The 14,385-nt window shown below is 49.0% G+C and overlaps 1 long non-coding RNA gene across 1 annotated transcript in view; it reads left to right on the top strand.

Annotated features, from left to right (window-relative positions):
• LOC102159414 overlaps positions 1 to 14,385 on the top strand; it is a 342,818-nt gene that overhangs the window by 303,336 nt on the left and 25,097 nt on the right. The window contains exon 4 of the long non-coding RNA XR_002335654.1: positions 9,012 to 9,146. This is a non-coding gene — a long non-coding RNA (uncharacterized LOC102159414). The remainder of the gene's footprint in view (positions 1 to 9,011; positions 9,147 to 14,385) is intronic.

Below are 14,385 nucleotides of genomic sequence, written 5' to 3'. Positions count from 1 at the left end.
TTGGGCGAAATCACTTAATAGTGTTTGCCTCTAATAACGGTAGTATAGGGATTGAGAGGGCAGAAGCCAAAGATGCTAATGTCCCCCAAGGATAATATGCAAATGTGAGACTTGCAATAGACGTGAGTTCAGTATGTAGACTGCGTGCTGCGTCAGAGTTCTCAGTGTTCTACGGTGATACAAAAAACTGCAGAATTTCTATCAAGATTGAAAAGAAAATTGTGAGCACTCAGTGTGAGTCAACTACTCATGTTCTAATCTAGACATTTCTACCCAGATGGCTAGCTGTTTCACCCTTGTGCTCGCTGGCCATGCTGTGTATCATCTGGCTCCCTCCTTCCCACTTCCCTTAGTTGTCTTATGTTTGGTTTACAGCTGGTTATAGTTTCTTTATTGGTCACTATATTTCAAAATAATATCAAAACAAATCTTTTTTTTCCCCCTCTTCCTGGTAAACCCTTTTACGTTCCACAAAGGACAACTTGTTCCTACCTCCCACCAACTGTGAACATTGTAGCCACTGAAAATTTGCTCCAGCTTCCTCCTTAGTAGGATAGAGTGATAATATGTCTCATGAGGTTGTTATGAGGCTTTAGTGGAGTGACTGGGTGTCAAAGTGCTAAGAATGAAAAGCAGTATACAGATGTTAGGGATTATTTGTACTACTCCTGTGCACTTCCTCACATTTTGTGCTTCACATTTGTTTGTCTTATCACTCTCAGCTACCTATAAGTAACTGGAAGGGAGGGGAGTCTACCGTATTAATATCCACATTCTCAGTGTATAGTGTATTGCTGGGAACAGAGCTTGTTCTTAATACATGTTGGATGGCGCATGCATACGTACCTGAATGGATGGTTGGATGGATGCATGGCTGCATGGATGGGTACTTGGGGATTAGAAGATAAGACAGTTCAGCTGCAAAGGGGATACAGGATTCATTTGACAAAAAACATTCATAATTATAATTTACTTTTAACCCTCAACTACCATCTGTGGGGTAGGTATTATTCCTGTTTTACAAACAAGGAAGCTGCAGCTCAGAAAGGCTCAGCGTAATAAAAAAAAAAAGTAGAGCTGGGATTCAAGCCAGATTCATTTCCTAGCGTAAGACTTCTTTCATGAAGACAGAGGACAAAGGATGCAGAAGAACAGAATTTTCTATCAACATCCATTTGAGTCTCTGGATGCACCCAAGTCCTTTCAACTCATGTGAACCAGTGCATTGGCTGTTTTGTTTCTGTTCATTTGAGTTGGGATTCTGTCAACTGCAACCAAAGAACCTTGACTCACACATTTCTCCTTACCCATTTTCCCATGGCACATTCTTATATTTTATTCTAGCATCAATGTCTCCGCCTGATAGTACAATTATTTATGCATATCTTTCTAGACCTGGAGCCCTTGGAAGGTGTGGACCATATCTTTTTTATTCATTGAAACCCGTCTTTGTGGCGGGCTCTTTACTGGGTACCAGCAACGTTTATTGATAATATTCAATAAGCATGCCCGTGTTTTAGTAATTACATTGAAAAACTCTTTTACACTTGGGGGCTTGTCTCGATTTCCCTAGGACTTAGTAAGCATCTACTGTATGCTAAGACCTATACTAGCAGATTTTACAAAGACATCACATGATCTCTATTGCACCTCTCGCTGGTCTCCCAGAACGGGCAGCGTTTCAACATCTGCCACCATCATTCCCTCTTTCTTCCTTGGGAAAGAACAGAAAGTCCCCCTCCAGCCACTCAGCAGACGCATAGTCAGAAGATGAGGAGAATGACAAATCTTTGTTTTAAAACCTTGTTCAATTTTATGTTTAAAAATGCTGTGTTCACATAGGGATAGGAGGTCTTTTAGAAAGCAGTTCTGAGGCGCAGTCTTCCTCAGGCAGGCAGTATTCAAAGCAGTTTGGAGAGAGAGCTGGTTGCTAGGGGCAACACTAACTTCTGAGGGGGAATCTCGGCATGTGGATATAAAACCAATGCCCTGGGGACCCTGGAGGAGTGGGGTCCACCCACAAAGGAGCCCATGACACAAAGTGGCTGAGAAGTCTCTGGACAGTGCTGGTGACTAGCAGGCTGTTGGAGTCGCCTTCATGGGGCACAAGGCCATAACCCAAGCAGGCAGGTGGCAGCTTTCCTCCATTCACCAAGGCCACAAGGAAACCAGAAGGGCTTCAGACGGCCATGGTCACCTTTCTGTGCAGCCCTTTTCCATGCAGCAAGGCAGTCAGATTGGAGCCAGGGATGTCACCTCTCTGGTTATTCATTATAGTGATATTTTCTTATTTATTTATATTAAAATACTAGTGTAGGAGTTCCCTTTGTGGCTCAGCGGTTAATGAACCCGACTAGTATCCATGAAGTTGTGGCTCATCCCTGGCCTCGCTCAGTGGGTTAAGGATCTGGCGTTGCTGTGGCTGTGGTGTAGACCAGCAGCTGTAGCTCTGATTCAACCCCTAGGCCTGGGAACTTCTATATGCCACAGGTGCGGCCCTAAAAAGCAAAAAAAAAAAAAAAAAAAAACCCTCAAAAAACCCAACCCCCCCCAAACCTACTGTATTACATATTAATATATAACATATTCTTAGTATATTTATTACTGAGGAAAAAAGTAAATCTATATATGCGTAGAAATGAAGACCACCACTGTAAAAAAATCTTGATAAGTTGCTTCCTTTTTAATCAAGAGCGTAAAGTAAAATATTAGAATCATTAAAATGTTGTTGAAGTGGAATAGGAAGAGAACATGGGATTTTAGGAATTGACTGAAATCTCAGAAAAAAAATGGAAATGACTCAAATTGCAAAAATTCTCTAAATGAAATTATTATAGAAATGTTCGTGGTGATTCAGCCATAGTTTCGTTAACCACTGACTTGAAAAAGCTATTTATCTTTATTTTATTTATTAAATCATCATTCAGTAGCATGAGCTTTTTTCTCTTGATTTTAAGAGTGTCGACTTTTATGTTACCACCACTCCCACCAAGATACAGAAGTATCATCACCTCCCACTTCCCTTGAGTTATCCTTTTATTTTTATTTTTTATTTATTTATTTATTTTTGTCTTTTTAGGGCCGCACCCACGACATATGGATGTTCCCAGGCTAAGGGTCCAATCGGAGCTGTAACTGCCAGCCTGCATCACAGCCGCAGCAACGCGGGATCTGAGCCAAGCCATGTCTGCGAGTTACACCACAGTTCATGGCAACGCCGGATCCTTAACCCACTGAGCGAGGCTAGGGATCTAACCCGAGTCCTCATGGATGCTAGTCAGTTTCACTAACCACTGAGCCACGACGGGAACTCTGAGTTATCCTTTTATTTGAGCCACACTCCAACCATCCGCCCCTACCCCCGGCCTCTGGCATCCCCTGATCGTTCCTCTGTTGCTTCCATTTTGGCTTTTCAAGAACATCATATAAGTGGAACCATAAATGTGGAATCTGAGACTGGCTTCTTTCACAGGGCACCGTACCTCTGAGAGTCACCCAGGTGTTTGCTAGCACCCATGGTTTATCCCTCTTTATGGCTGAGTAGTACTCTCAGAACACAGGGACTGTCCGTTCTCATTACGGCTGCACTCCGTGTCTGCAGATTCTCCCACTTGTTAAAATGCGTCATCCCGCAATGGAGCCTCCTGGTGCTTTCTTGGTTATTCACAGACATGTGCAGAGTGGAGAGAAATGTGAATTGCCTGATGCACAGATTCTCAGCTGAGGTTGTGCGAGGCGACCCTTGGCTTTCTCGTTTCAGCTCTCAGCCTGTAAACAAGTGTTCTTTCTCGTGGTCTCCTTTGTGCCACCTATTTTCTGCATTTTTGTGCTTTTTGTTGGTGATTTCGCTGGTTTAGAATGGCCCCCCTTCATGTGATGCTACAATGCTGTCTGGGGTTTCCAAGTGCAGAAGGCTGTGATGTGCCTTATGGAGAAACACGTGTTAGGTAAGATCCCATCAGGCACGAGTTATAGCGCTGTTGGCCGTGAGTTCAATGTTAATGAATCAACGATGATATTAAATAAGGTGTCTTTAAACACAAACGTGCATAAAACAAGGCTCTGTATTGATCAGTTGATGAAAATATTGTGATCGATATAGGCAGAGGCTCACAAAACCTCAGCCTATATTACCCCTTGGGTCAAAGAGTCAGCATTGCTAATTCAGTGTTTGAGCTGACTTATGGAACATAACCACTTTGGGCCACGAGAACTGACTGTAATGATAGTATTTATTCAGCTGAACTTGTAACGGTGGATCTCAAGACCCAGCCCCTGACCCCGTGGTGCTTACAGTCGGGTTGGGTTGAGAGCTCTTTCAAAGCTGAGGGAGGGAAATTTTATTTTCTTCGTTTTTGAAAGGAGAGAAGCTGAGACTCCAAGGACCTGGTATTGGAGAAACTGTTCTGCGCAGACCAAGGAGAATGAGCTGGTTCTCAGAGGACAGGGAATTGGAGGGCAAGAGAGCCAGTAAGTTCTTGGAAGACTGTGCTCTCTGCCATGGCCCCTGGCCTGGATGCCACGTTCCCAGGAACGTTCCTAAACTTGGCGTTGCCTGGTGCATTGGTCTTTTGTGGGCCCTCCAGGGACAGTCTAAGCTTTGTGACCTGGGTGGCACAGAGCAGGATGGAGATAGCCAGTAAGGATGCAGGCCAAGGACCATGAGGCCTGGGAATTAACTTGATGTAGGGACTCACGAAGATTAGAGGCTCTGGATTCCCACAGGCTGAGATTTGTGATGTTGGTCAGGTCTACCTATATTTGGGGAGTGGGGTGGGGAGATCTCAGCTGACATCTGGACTGCACACAAAACAGTGACCAACAGCTAAATGATGCAGCTCATCAACCACTAGATCGTGCAGGACAGATTTCGGGATTATCTGAGTCAGATATGGGTGAGGAGGTCTGGGAGGGCTTCCTCTCCATCCAACCTACAGTAAAATCTCTTCTTTCTGGTTCCATAATCATGATAATAGCAATAAAAATTACTTCTAGGAGTTCCCATTGTGGCTTAGCGCTTACAAACCCTACTGGTATCCATGAGGATTTGGGTTCAATCCCTGGCCTCAGTCAGTGGGTTAAAGATCTGTCGTTGCCGAGAGCTGTGGTGTAGGTCACAGATGCAGCTTGGATCCTGAGTTGCTGTGGCTGTGGTGTAGGCCAGCAGCTACAGCTCTGGCTAGACCCCTAGCCTGGGAACCTCCATATGCCGCAGATGGGGCCCTAAAAGACCAAAAAAAAAAAAAAATTACTTCTAGCCTATATACTCACATTCTAGTTTGCAAAGATATTTTAATACATTATTGCCATGATCCTTCACCTTTTCTTTCCAAGACAGATGACCTTTAAATTTACACAGATTGGAGTTCCCATTGTTGCTCTTGGGGTTAAGGACCAAACATTGTCTCTATGAGGATGCAGGTTCGATCCCTGGCCTCGCTCAGTGGGTTACGGATCTGGTGTTGCTGTGAGCTGTGGTGTAGTTTGCAGATGTGGCTTAGATCCGGCGTCGCTGTGGCTGTGGTGTAGGCTGGTAGCTGTAGCTCTGATTCATCCCCTAGCCCGGGAACTTCCATATGCTGTGGGTGTGTCTGTAAAAAAGAAAAATAAATAAATTTATACATATTATAGGTATAGACGAGATTGGTTGTGGGGAATGAGCAATCCCTGTGATACTAACCACAGGATTTCTGCTGTCTTTCCCAAGAGGGCACAGTGAGGGGCATGCAAGTAATACAAGCCACGACGGTAAAGAGGGGACCTTGAATCCACTCTGGTTTAGGCAGCTAGTTTATCACTAATAGTATCCAGGCGGCTTGCCACAAATCTATGACTGGTATTTGGTATTGTAATATCTAGTTAAGATCTCTGCATTCTCTTGCATGACTTTCATAACTTTGTGATGTAATGATGATGCGCAATTTACACAGGAGCATAACTGGACGCCACGAGGCGTCCAGAACCCTGCCATGGTCTTTGGTCACTTTAGAAAATTCCCCTTTAACCCATCCACCAGGTTCTCTAGGTGTTTCCTTTTACTCTCCTTGCAGGTCACCAGTCAGTAAAGATTACCGGAATACCCCCTCTCCCACCCCCTGCCCAGCATCATGCACCCCACCCCCCAGACAGTGAATGGGACCGTCTTTCCATCACCTGCATCTTCCAAGTCTGGGGCAGTGAATGGGGAGGTGGTGGTTGGAGGAGGCAGAGGCAGAGGGCAGGTTCCTGTCTGTGGACAGAAGTGGCCCCATCCTCTAAGATTTTGAGAACTCTGGAGGGGGAGCGTGGGCCCTGGGAGGAGGCAGATGGAGCACTCAGAGCCTCCATCCGCCGGAGGGATGTTACCTCCTCAGTCACCCCTCCCTTGTGGAGGGGCTCAGTTGGCGCATCCCTTGGCTTTTCTCCCTCCCTTTACTCTCTTTGCTCATCACGGAGGAGCAGACTCATCTGGTGGTTGACCTGGGGAGAACATGTGGGCATGCTTGCTCGGATCTGACTGGTGTCTTTCCTTTGTTAAAGGCCAGTTGATAGCGGGAAGCCCACTTGCCTTCCTCCCACCTATGACACCCACCATAGCTGGGCGGGCCCTCCACTGTCACTTCCACATGCAAAGCCTGCTGGTCCACCTTGCTTGTGGTCAGGGCCGCCCGACATGGGGCCCAGGAGACCCATATACCCTCTCGCTCGGCCAAATCTACCACGTTCACCTTTATTAGCCACAAAGGTGGCAGTTCTAGCTCCCATCTGCCCCATTGTCTTGTTTTCTTAGTTTTCTTAGAACGTGGAGTGAAAGATAGGTATTGGGTACACCTTGGATGGAGACAGAGGACAGAAGTCTCTTCCATCGAAAGAGCTCTGTCCCTCTTTTTCACATCTGGCTCTAAATTCATCTATTCTAGGCATTCTCTCTGCATTAGCTGTAAGTTTCTGAGCCATGGCTTCATGGTAGGATAATAATGCTGAAAAGGACCTTAGAGATGATTTGGTCTGATTTCTCACCAGAAAACCTTGCCACCGGGTAGAGCAGAAGAGGTGTAGGCTTCCCCTTAGAGGCCTTGTGTGATTTGGGGAAGTGTCTTGACCTCTCTGAACATCAGTTTTGTCCCTGGCAACATAGAGTTAAATCTTTTCTGCCTCTCAGTGTTGTGATGAGGTTTGAATGAAAGGGTGCAGGACAGTGCCGTATCAATTTTAAAGCCCATACAGGAATTCCCATCACGGCTCAGCAGAAATGAATTCAACTAATATCCATGAGGATGTGGGTTCAATTCCTGGCCTTGCTCAGTGGGTTAAGGATCTGGCATTGCCATGAACTGTAGGCATGGCTCAGATCCTGCATTGCTGTGTCTGTAGTGTAGGCCCGCAGCTGCAGCTCCAATTCAACCCCTAGCCTGGGAACCTCATGTGGCTCGGATGTGGCCCTAGAACGACAAAAAAAAAAAAAAAAAAAGCCCATATAAACACAATGGGCCGTTGGTAGTGTCAGGGCTGGTCATAGAATCCACGGTTTTCTGGGGCCAAGGGTTACAGGGGACCAGTTTGGGGAGGCTGGGGCCCTTTCCAGGATCCAGAGGAATGGGGTTACACAGCAGCAAGTATAAAATGGGTACTTTGGATCATGAGTTTCTGACCTGCCTGAGATACAGTGTTGGAACTGCCCCTGGCCCGCACTAGAGGTCTGCCTGAAGGGGATGGCACCCAGGCCAGTGTAAGCAGAGCCCAGAGGAGGAGGGCAGGGGAGCCGGTGCCCTCTGAGGCAGCGGCCATACCTGCTTCTGGACCCCAGGGCCCTGTCCTCAGGGCTCAAGGACGCCTCCGTCTTGAGAGCTCACCCCCAGGCAGGAATTAGTGTTGACGTGCAATCATGGCCTCCTGTCTACTCCTTCATCACAAGACTCAGTCCCGAGCTTGTAGGAACTGATATGAAAGCAACACTCTCCCAAACAATCCCAATCTCCCCAGCCGGCCATCCCTCTATGTGCCCTACTTCCCCACCGTCTGTTTGGGACCTGGAAGTTCTTATAAAGCCCTGGAGATGATCTTCTTTATGGAGGTGGGTGAGAGCAGCCAAGCCCATGCATCTTTCTGGGCTTCAGTTTCCCTTTTTCTTACGTGAAAACAGTAAACTTAAATCATATCTTGATGCTCCCGTTCACCAGCATCACAATCAGAAATATATTCTCAGTACCACTATTAATCTTTTATTAAGACTGCTTTGTGCCTAGAGCTATACTGGGCATGAAGGGTTCCACTCCCCAGGAGTGTGTGTGTGTGTGTGTGTGTGTGTGTGTACAAGCAGGTTCTGCTCACATCCAACACACTTGTTCCATCAACGCCTGGGTTTACACCTGATTTAGTGATAAATTAAAGGATGATCATTCACTTTATAAAAGGATGCATGTTAGGATTCCCCTAGTGCGTTTATAATGCGATTCAATTTACACCATATTCAGCCACCGCCTATTGTGTGAGGGAGGCCCTCTCTGCATAAACAAGAGCCTGTGTAGGCAGTATTTTGAGCATTATGGAAGGAAAGAATTAGAGATACTGAAGAGGTTTCTATTGCTGATAACAATGAGTAATACTAGCGCCTGGGAACAAAGGTGACTGGATCACAATTTCTTTAGCCTCAGAGCACCATGATGCCAGGAGCCTGGGGAGGAAGTCCAACTCCCTGCTCTCTGGCCTGACTTGGGCTGCAAAAGGGGTTTGGAGTGGTCAGGGGCCTGGGAACCAGGAGCTCAGGCTTTGGTCTCCGGAGAGATGAAAAGGATGCTGTTGTTTGATTTATCTTTCTTGAGATCATTAAGCTTGGGATGCCTGAGCTGATCCCAGTGGGGCAGATTTTTCAGGATAATGGGAGGCTCGCTCAGGGTTCTGGCAAAGCTTTACACACACCCTTTCTACACCCCCCCTTCCCTACCACCATCCCCAGAAGCCCCTTTCCTTTCCTAAAATTGAGCTAGGACCCAATTCTGAGTTTTTCTCGCCCATTTCTTTGTCTCTTGTAGGATTTTGCGGAGCCACTCGACAGATGAGAATCTCATTTCGAGGCTCCTCAGAAGGCGAACTGCACCCCCTCCCTCAAGCCTCTTCTCCAGTCTCATGGTTTTCATGACCACTAGGGGAAGACGACGAATTCCAAGGTAGGGAACCAGTTTTATCAGCTGGGCAATGGAAGAGCATCCCTGCTTTGTAACCAGAGGAGTGCTGCTGTTAGCGCTGGGCTTTATAGAGATTGTTCTGATGGGGGCAGGGGGCGGCCAGTGTGGATGTGGGTGGCGCAGAGCTGTTGGAGGACCATGGTGTGGATAAGTCATTGGGATGAGGAGATGGGATATGGTCTGGATTAAGGCCCGGTGAAGACACACCTGGCAGGTAACTGGAGTGGGGGCAGAGATGGACCTTCAGATGCCTAAAGACCATCTCATCCTGTCTTCAAGAAAAGCATCCCCATTCCCTGTACCTGGCTCCAAAGGGGACCAGCATCTTCTTGCATTCTTGGGTACACCTCTGACCCCTGGTCTTTCAAGCCATACCACAGCAAGGGACAGAACTGCCACCATTAGATTCTGACCCCCTTGATATGCTGAGACCTGGGGTAGGGAATGTCTGAGTCCACCCTGGAGTTTCTTGGGGGCTCCACCTCTCTACCATGTCACCGCTTCTACCGGGCATCAGGGGGGATGGACAGCTGGCTCAGGCCTGGGGTCACCTACCACAGCCCCCCTCCCCCACACTGGGCATCATCAAAAGAATCTTTGGTGTCGCCGACCAAGTCAGCAGGGGCTGGGAGGGAGCCTGGAGCTTTATTAACTAATCTCTGGTACTTGAGTAATTTATTATGTTTAAGCTGGTGCCATCAAGTCTCTCAGCAGTGCCCGCGTGCGCTGGGAAATAAATTAAAGGCTGTCCAGAGATACTTGGATCATCTGTGTGATTGCTGGGCTGGTGAGATGGAGGTTTAAGGCTCTCTCTTCTTGCAAATTGGAAATTAGGAATTAATAAGACAGCAGGCCAAAGAGCTGCGGTGGTGGTGGTGGTGACTTGGCTGCAGGGCCAGGAACGGGGGAGGGAAGGCCGCTGCCAGCAGGGCAGGGAGGAGCGGGCAAACCCAGCCAGGAGCTCTACGTGGTGGGCAAGCCAAGGGGGGGCTGGGCGAGGGGGCGCTTTCTCGGCCTTTGGTGAAGGTAGCAGGGGTTTTTCTGCCTCTTGAAAGAGGTTAAGTGGGTGATGGAGAGAACCCTAGCTTGGGAGCCAGAGGACCTGCTTGTGGCCCTGGTCTAGATGCTGCCTGCCGTGAGACGTTGGCAGGTCCTTTCTGAGCTTCCATCTCATTGACAAGATGAGGAGGGTGGATTCAGGGTTCACATTTCCATCAGGCACATGGAAATATTTTATTTTGTATTGTTTTATTTAATTTTATTTATTTCATTTTATGCTATTCTATTTTATTTTTGGCTGTGCCCATGGGAGTTCCTGGGCCACAGCAGCAACCCAAGCACAGCAGTGACAACGCTGGATCCTTAACCTGTTGAGCCACCAGGGAACTCCTATTTTTAATTAAAAAATTTTTTATTGGAGTCTAGTTGACTTACAGTGTTGTGTTATTTTAGGTGTACAGCAAAGTGAATCAGCTATACATATACGTTATTCATTCTTTTTCAGATTCTTTCCCATATAGGCTATTAGCAAATATTGAGTAGATTTCCCTGTGCTAGACAGTAGGTCCTTGTTAGTTATCTATTTTATATGAAGTACTGTGTTTATGTTAATCCCAACCTGCTAATTTATCCTCTCCCCCGCAACATTTCCCCTTTGGTAACCATAAGTTTGGTTTTGAAATCTCTGAGTCTGTTTCTGTTTTGTAAATAAGTTTTGTAAACAAGAAAAAAAAAAACTTTGGGTAGAAGAAATGTTATAGGGTGTAGTATAAATATATTCATCTTTATACCAGAGCTGTCATAAAATGTAATTTTTATTACAGACACTTTTGTGTGTGGAGGCCGTGGCCCAGCCACTGTGGGTCCAGCTGACCCTAAGGCCCTGCCTGCCCTAATGGCAGTGGATTTCCAACACACTTGTCAGCTCCTGGCTCCAGGTCTGACTTGCTTCTAGCTCATGAGCTCTTCAAGAGCAGGGCCTGGAGTTCCCATTGTGGAGCAGTGGACATGAACCTGACTAGTGTCCATGAGTGTGCAAGTTTGATCCCTGGCCTTGCTCAGTGGGTCAAGGATCTGTCGTTGACGTGAGCTGTGGTGTCAACGTGGCTCGGATCTGGCGTTGCTGTGGCTGTGGTGCAGGCCCCTAACCTGGGAACTTACATATGCCGCAGGTACGACCCTATAGAGCAAAAAAAAAAAAAAAAAGGACTGCCATCTGCCTGAGAGGTGGCTGGTGGAGCCAGCAGGGGAAGCTAGGCTTTGGGCTTGTCACTGCCCCATGCTGCTGCTTCCTCACTGACATCCAGGGTAGGGACATGTGAAATGTCTTTTCCACTAGTCCCTCCATTCAGGCCTGGCCCTTGAACCCTACCCTGCCTCAGCCCTTGAACCCCACCCCACCCCTGCTTTCTACTTTTCTGAAACCAGGAGTGCTTTTAGAAGGGTTCTGTAGAGCTCCATGCAGCCTCAACATGGCAGTGCTGCCTCGAGGAAGAGGCTGGAGGTAGGACACCCTGGGGGCCCAAAGCCCACTGAACCCCTCCGGAGCCCTGCCTGTAGTTGGGTGGCCTCACCACCAGGTGGCAGGCTTGCTCTATACAGATGTCTTGGCTGGAGCATTTGCCTGGCGATGGCGAGGGGCGTCAAAGGAGGCCAAGTCAGCCCACTACCCGGGGACTGTTGAGACCACTGTGGGTGGCTTTAGAAGCCGGGCTGAGGCCCCTCAACTTGGCATTGGACCTCTGCTGAGATTCCGACTCCAAGGGCACCTTGTTTCCTGGAAGTGGCTGCAGGCTGCTCTCAGGCATCTGACCAGAGAGCGCCCCCTACAGTAGGGAGGGCTGAGTTGCTATCGTTTGGATGGGTGTATGTGGCTGCGTGGAGGGGTGGGCGGGGGAGACAGAGATGGGCCTTATCTCTTTTGAGACATCCCAAGGCCAGGGTTCTGGAGAGAAAGGTTACTCCTCATCCTACCACCTAGACTAGTCCTGCTCTGGGCAGTGCAGCCTGAGTGATCTCCACCTCTGCCCGCTCCTCTGACCAGCCCGGGTGGCCGCTGGCACAAGGGCTCTCCCTGAGGGGCCCCGGGAGCTAAGGGCCAGGTCACACGGAGCCCAGACCCTCTCTTCCCGTGGAGGGAACAGGAAAGGATTCAAGCCCAGGTCAGTTGAGCACCCAGAAGAGAAGACGAGAGTGAGGGGCAAAGGAGCGGATGGCTCTGCAGTAGGAGAGAGGCCACCACATACAGGCCACCACACTTCACGTACTGGCACCACGTACCAGCCTAGGCTTCCTGGGGAGAGGGAGTGAGTCCCCACCCAGGGACGAGGTGGAAGGGCCCAGCCTCACCAGACACCGCCTTGTCTCGGGAAGGACAGGTTCTCCCCAGGGCCCGGCATCCTCCTGGGGTTCCTGAGTGGCGTCCAGAATGACCTGTCACCGACGGCCCCAGCCCCACTAAGCTGGTGATTCACACCTTCATCCTATGCAGCTCCCTGCCTGCCATTCACAAGGCCGAGAAATAAGCCCCGGGCCTCTTTCACCTTCTGGGCTTCCCCCTTGCTTGGGCTGCTTCTGGACCCCGCCCCAGTCCTCCCTTTCTCTCCTGGGCTCTGCTTCTGTTTCAGAAACAGTGGGGATTTATGTGGTGCACACCCTCTGTTCCCGCATCCCAACAGCATCAGATTTTAAGAGCTTATCTGACACCCCCATCCTCACCCCTGGGCCCTTCCTCTGTGGGTGCCGTGGATCCTCAGGGCAGGAGGAATCCCTGGGCTTGGGAGGGGAGTCACAGCCTGGCACAGATGCTCAGGAGTCCCTTGGTCTCTCGCCATTACAGTTCACAGGGACAGGTCTGAGCCAGGGCCCCAGAACAGGGGGAGGGAGGAAAACAGGCAGGGGGGAGGGGCTGGGAGGCTGGACCATGACAGAGAGAAGAGATATTGGGGGGTGGGTGCAGGGACTGCAGGGAGAGGCGGAAAATGGGGAAGCAGTGGAGGGAGAAAGACAGAGAGAGAAAACAGAAGAGAGAGAAGGGCAGGGGGACAGAACAGAATAACCACACCCACCCTTAAAACGGGGAAACGATGGAAATGCGTTAAACTGCACACTGAGTAAGGGGGGAAATGAAAGGAGGGAAAGAGAAAACGCCCCAAAGACAGAAAAGGATAAATACACAGACACACCCAAACGGGTGTGAATAGTTGTGCGCTCCTGGGAGCACGTGGGCAGGTGCGCACATGTGCGCATGCGCGCGCTGCTTCTGTTCACTGTCCTGGCGCATCTCTGGGCCTCCCGTTGTGTCTCCAGCCACTGACCTGCCCGCGGCTCCTGAGACAGGTGTGGCCTCCAGGTAACGCTTCTCCGGTGACCTGCGCCCCTCCCCACCCAGGACTCCTCTACTGAGACTGGGATGCACCGAGGGGGCCAAAATCATTATGCCTCACACTTGTCACCCAAAATTGGATCCAAACGCCTCTCTTCTTCTCTCCCTCCTAGTTTCCTTAGTAACTGACAGTTCCCCAGTGAATTCCAGACCCCGGGTGACAGACCGCTGTCACTGTCACAGAAGCTCTCTCTCTCTCTCTCCTAACTGCCCCTCCCCCCCCATGGATTCACAGACTTGGGCGGGGGTGTGAGGATGCCTGGGTAAGCTCAGGGGTAATTAAAACATGTACCGTTTATTCCATAACAGGGAGCAGAACTTTAATTACTCACTCTGAGGGTGAGGGCGTGAGTGAGAGGTAGCTGCTGGGGAGTGGGGGAGGGGGACCGGGCACGTGTCTGCTCTTCTTTCCTTTCCACTTGCCCAACTTGGATTGGAGAGGTGGGAGGTGGGTCTGGGGAGGCAAGGGGGTGCTAAGTGAGTGGGGGGGAGAAGCAGAGGGTGAAACCTGATTGTGTTCATTAAGGCAACACAAAACTGGGAGCCGTAATAATAATTAAATTAATTATAAAAGCAATTTGCTTTTGAAAATTTGATTTGACAGCTTACTAGTGGCGGCCCTGATCTAGCAGCTCCAGCTTAAAAATAGTCAGGACAAAAAAACCAACTAGAAGAACCATCAGCTAATTTTAATTAGATGCCAGGATTGGTAAACAAAATTCTGCACCACCCTTTCATTGTGGCTGACTTCGATTTAAGGAGATGTCGGGATTGATTTTGGGCAAGATCGGGGAAGGGAAGGTGCCTTTAGGAGAGGGGATGAAGGCCCTGGGGGCG

The sequence above is a fragment of the Sus scrofa genome, chromosome 9, assembly GCF_000003025.6.
Source record: "Sus scrofa isolate TJ Tabasco breed Duroc chromosome 9, Sscrofa11.1, whole genome shotgun sequence".
In the NCBI taxonomy this organism is placed as follows: Eukaryota; Metazoa; Chordata; class Mammalia; order Artiodactyla; family Suidae; genus Sus; species Sus scrofa.
Note: the sequence above shows the minus strand (reverse complement) of the source record. Positions and strands in the feature narration are given on the sequence as shown.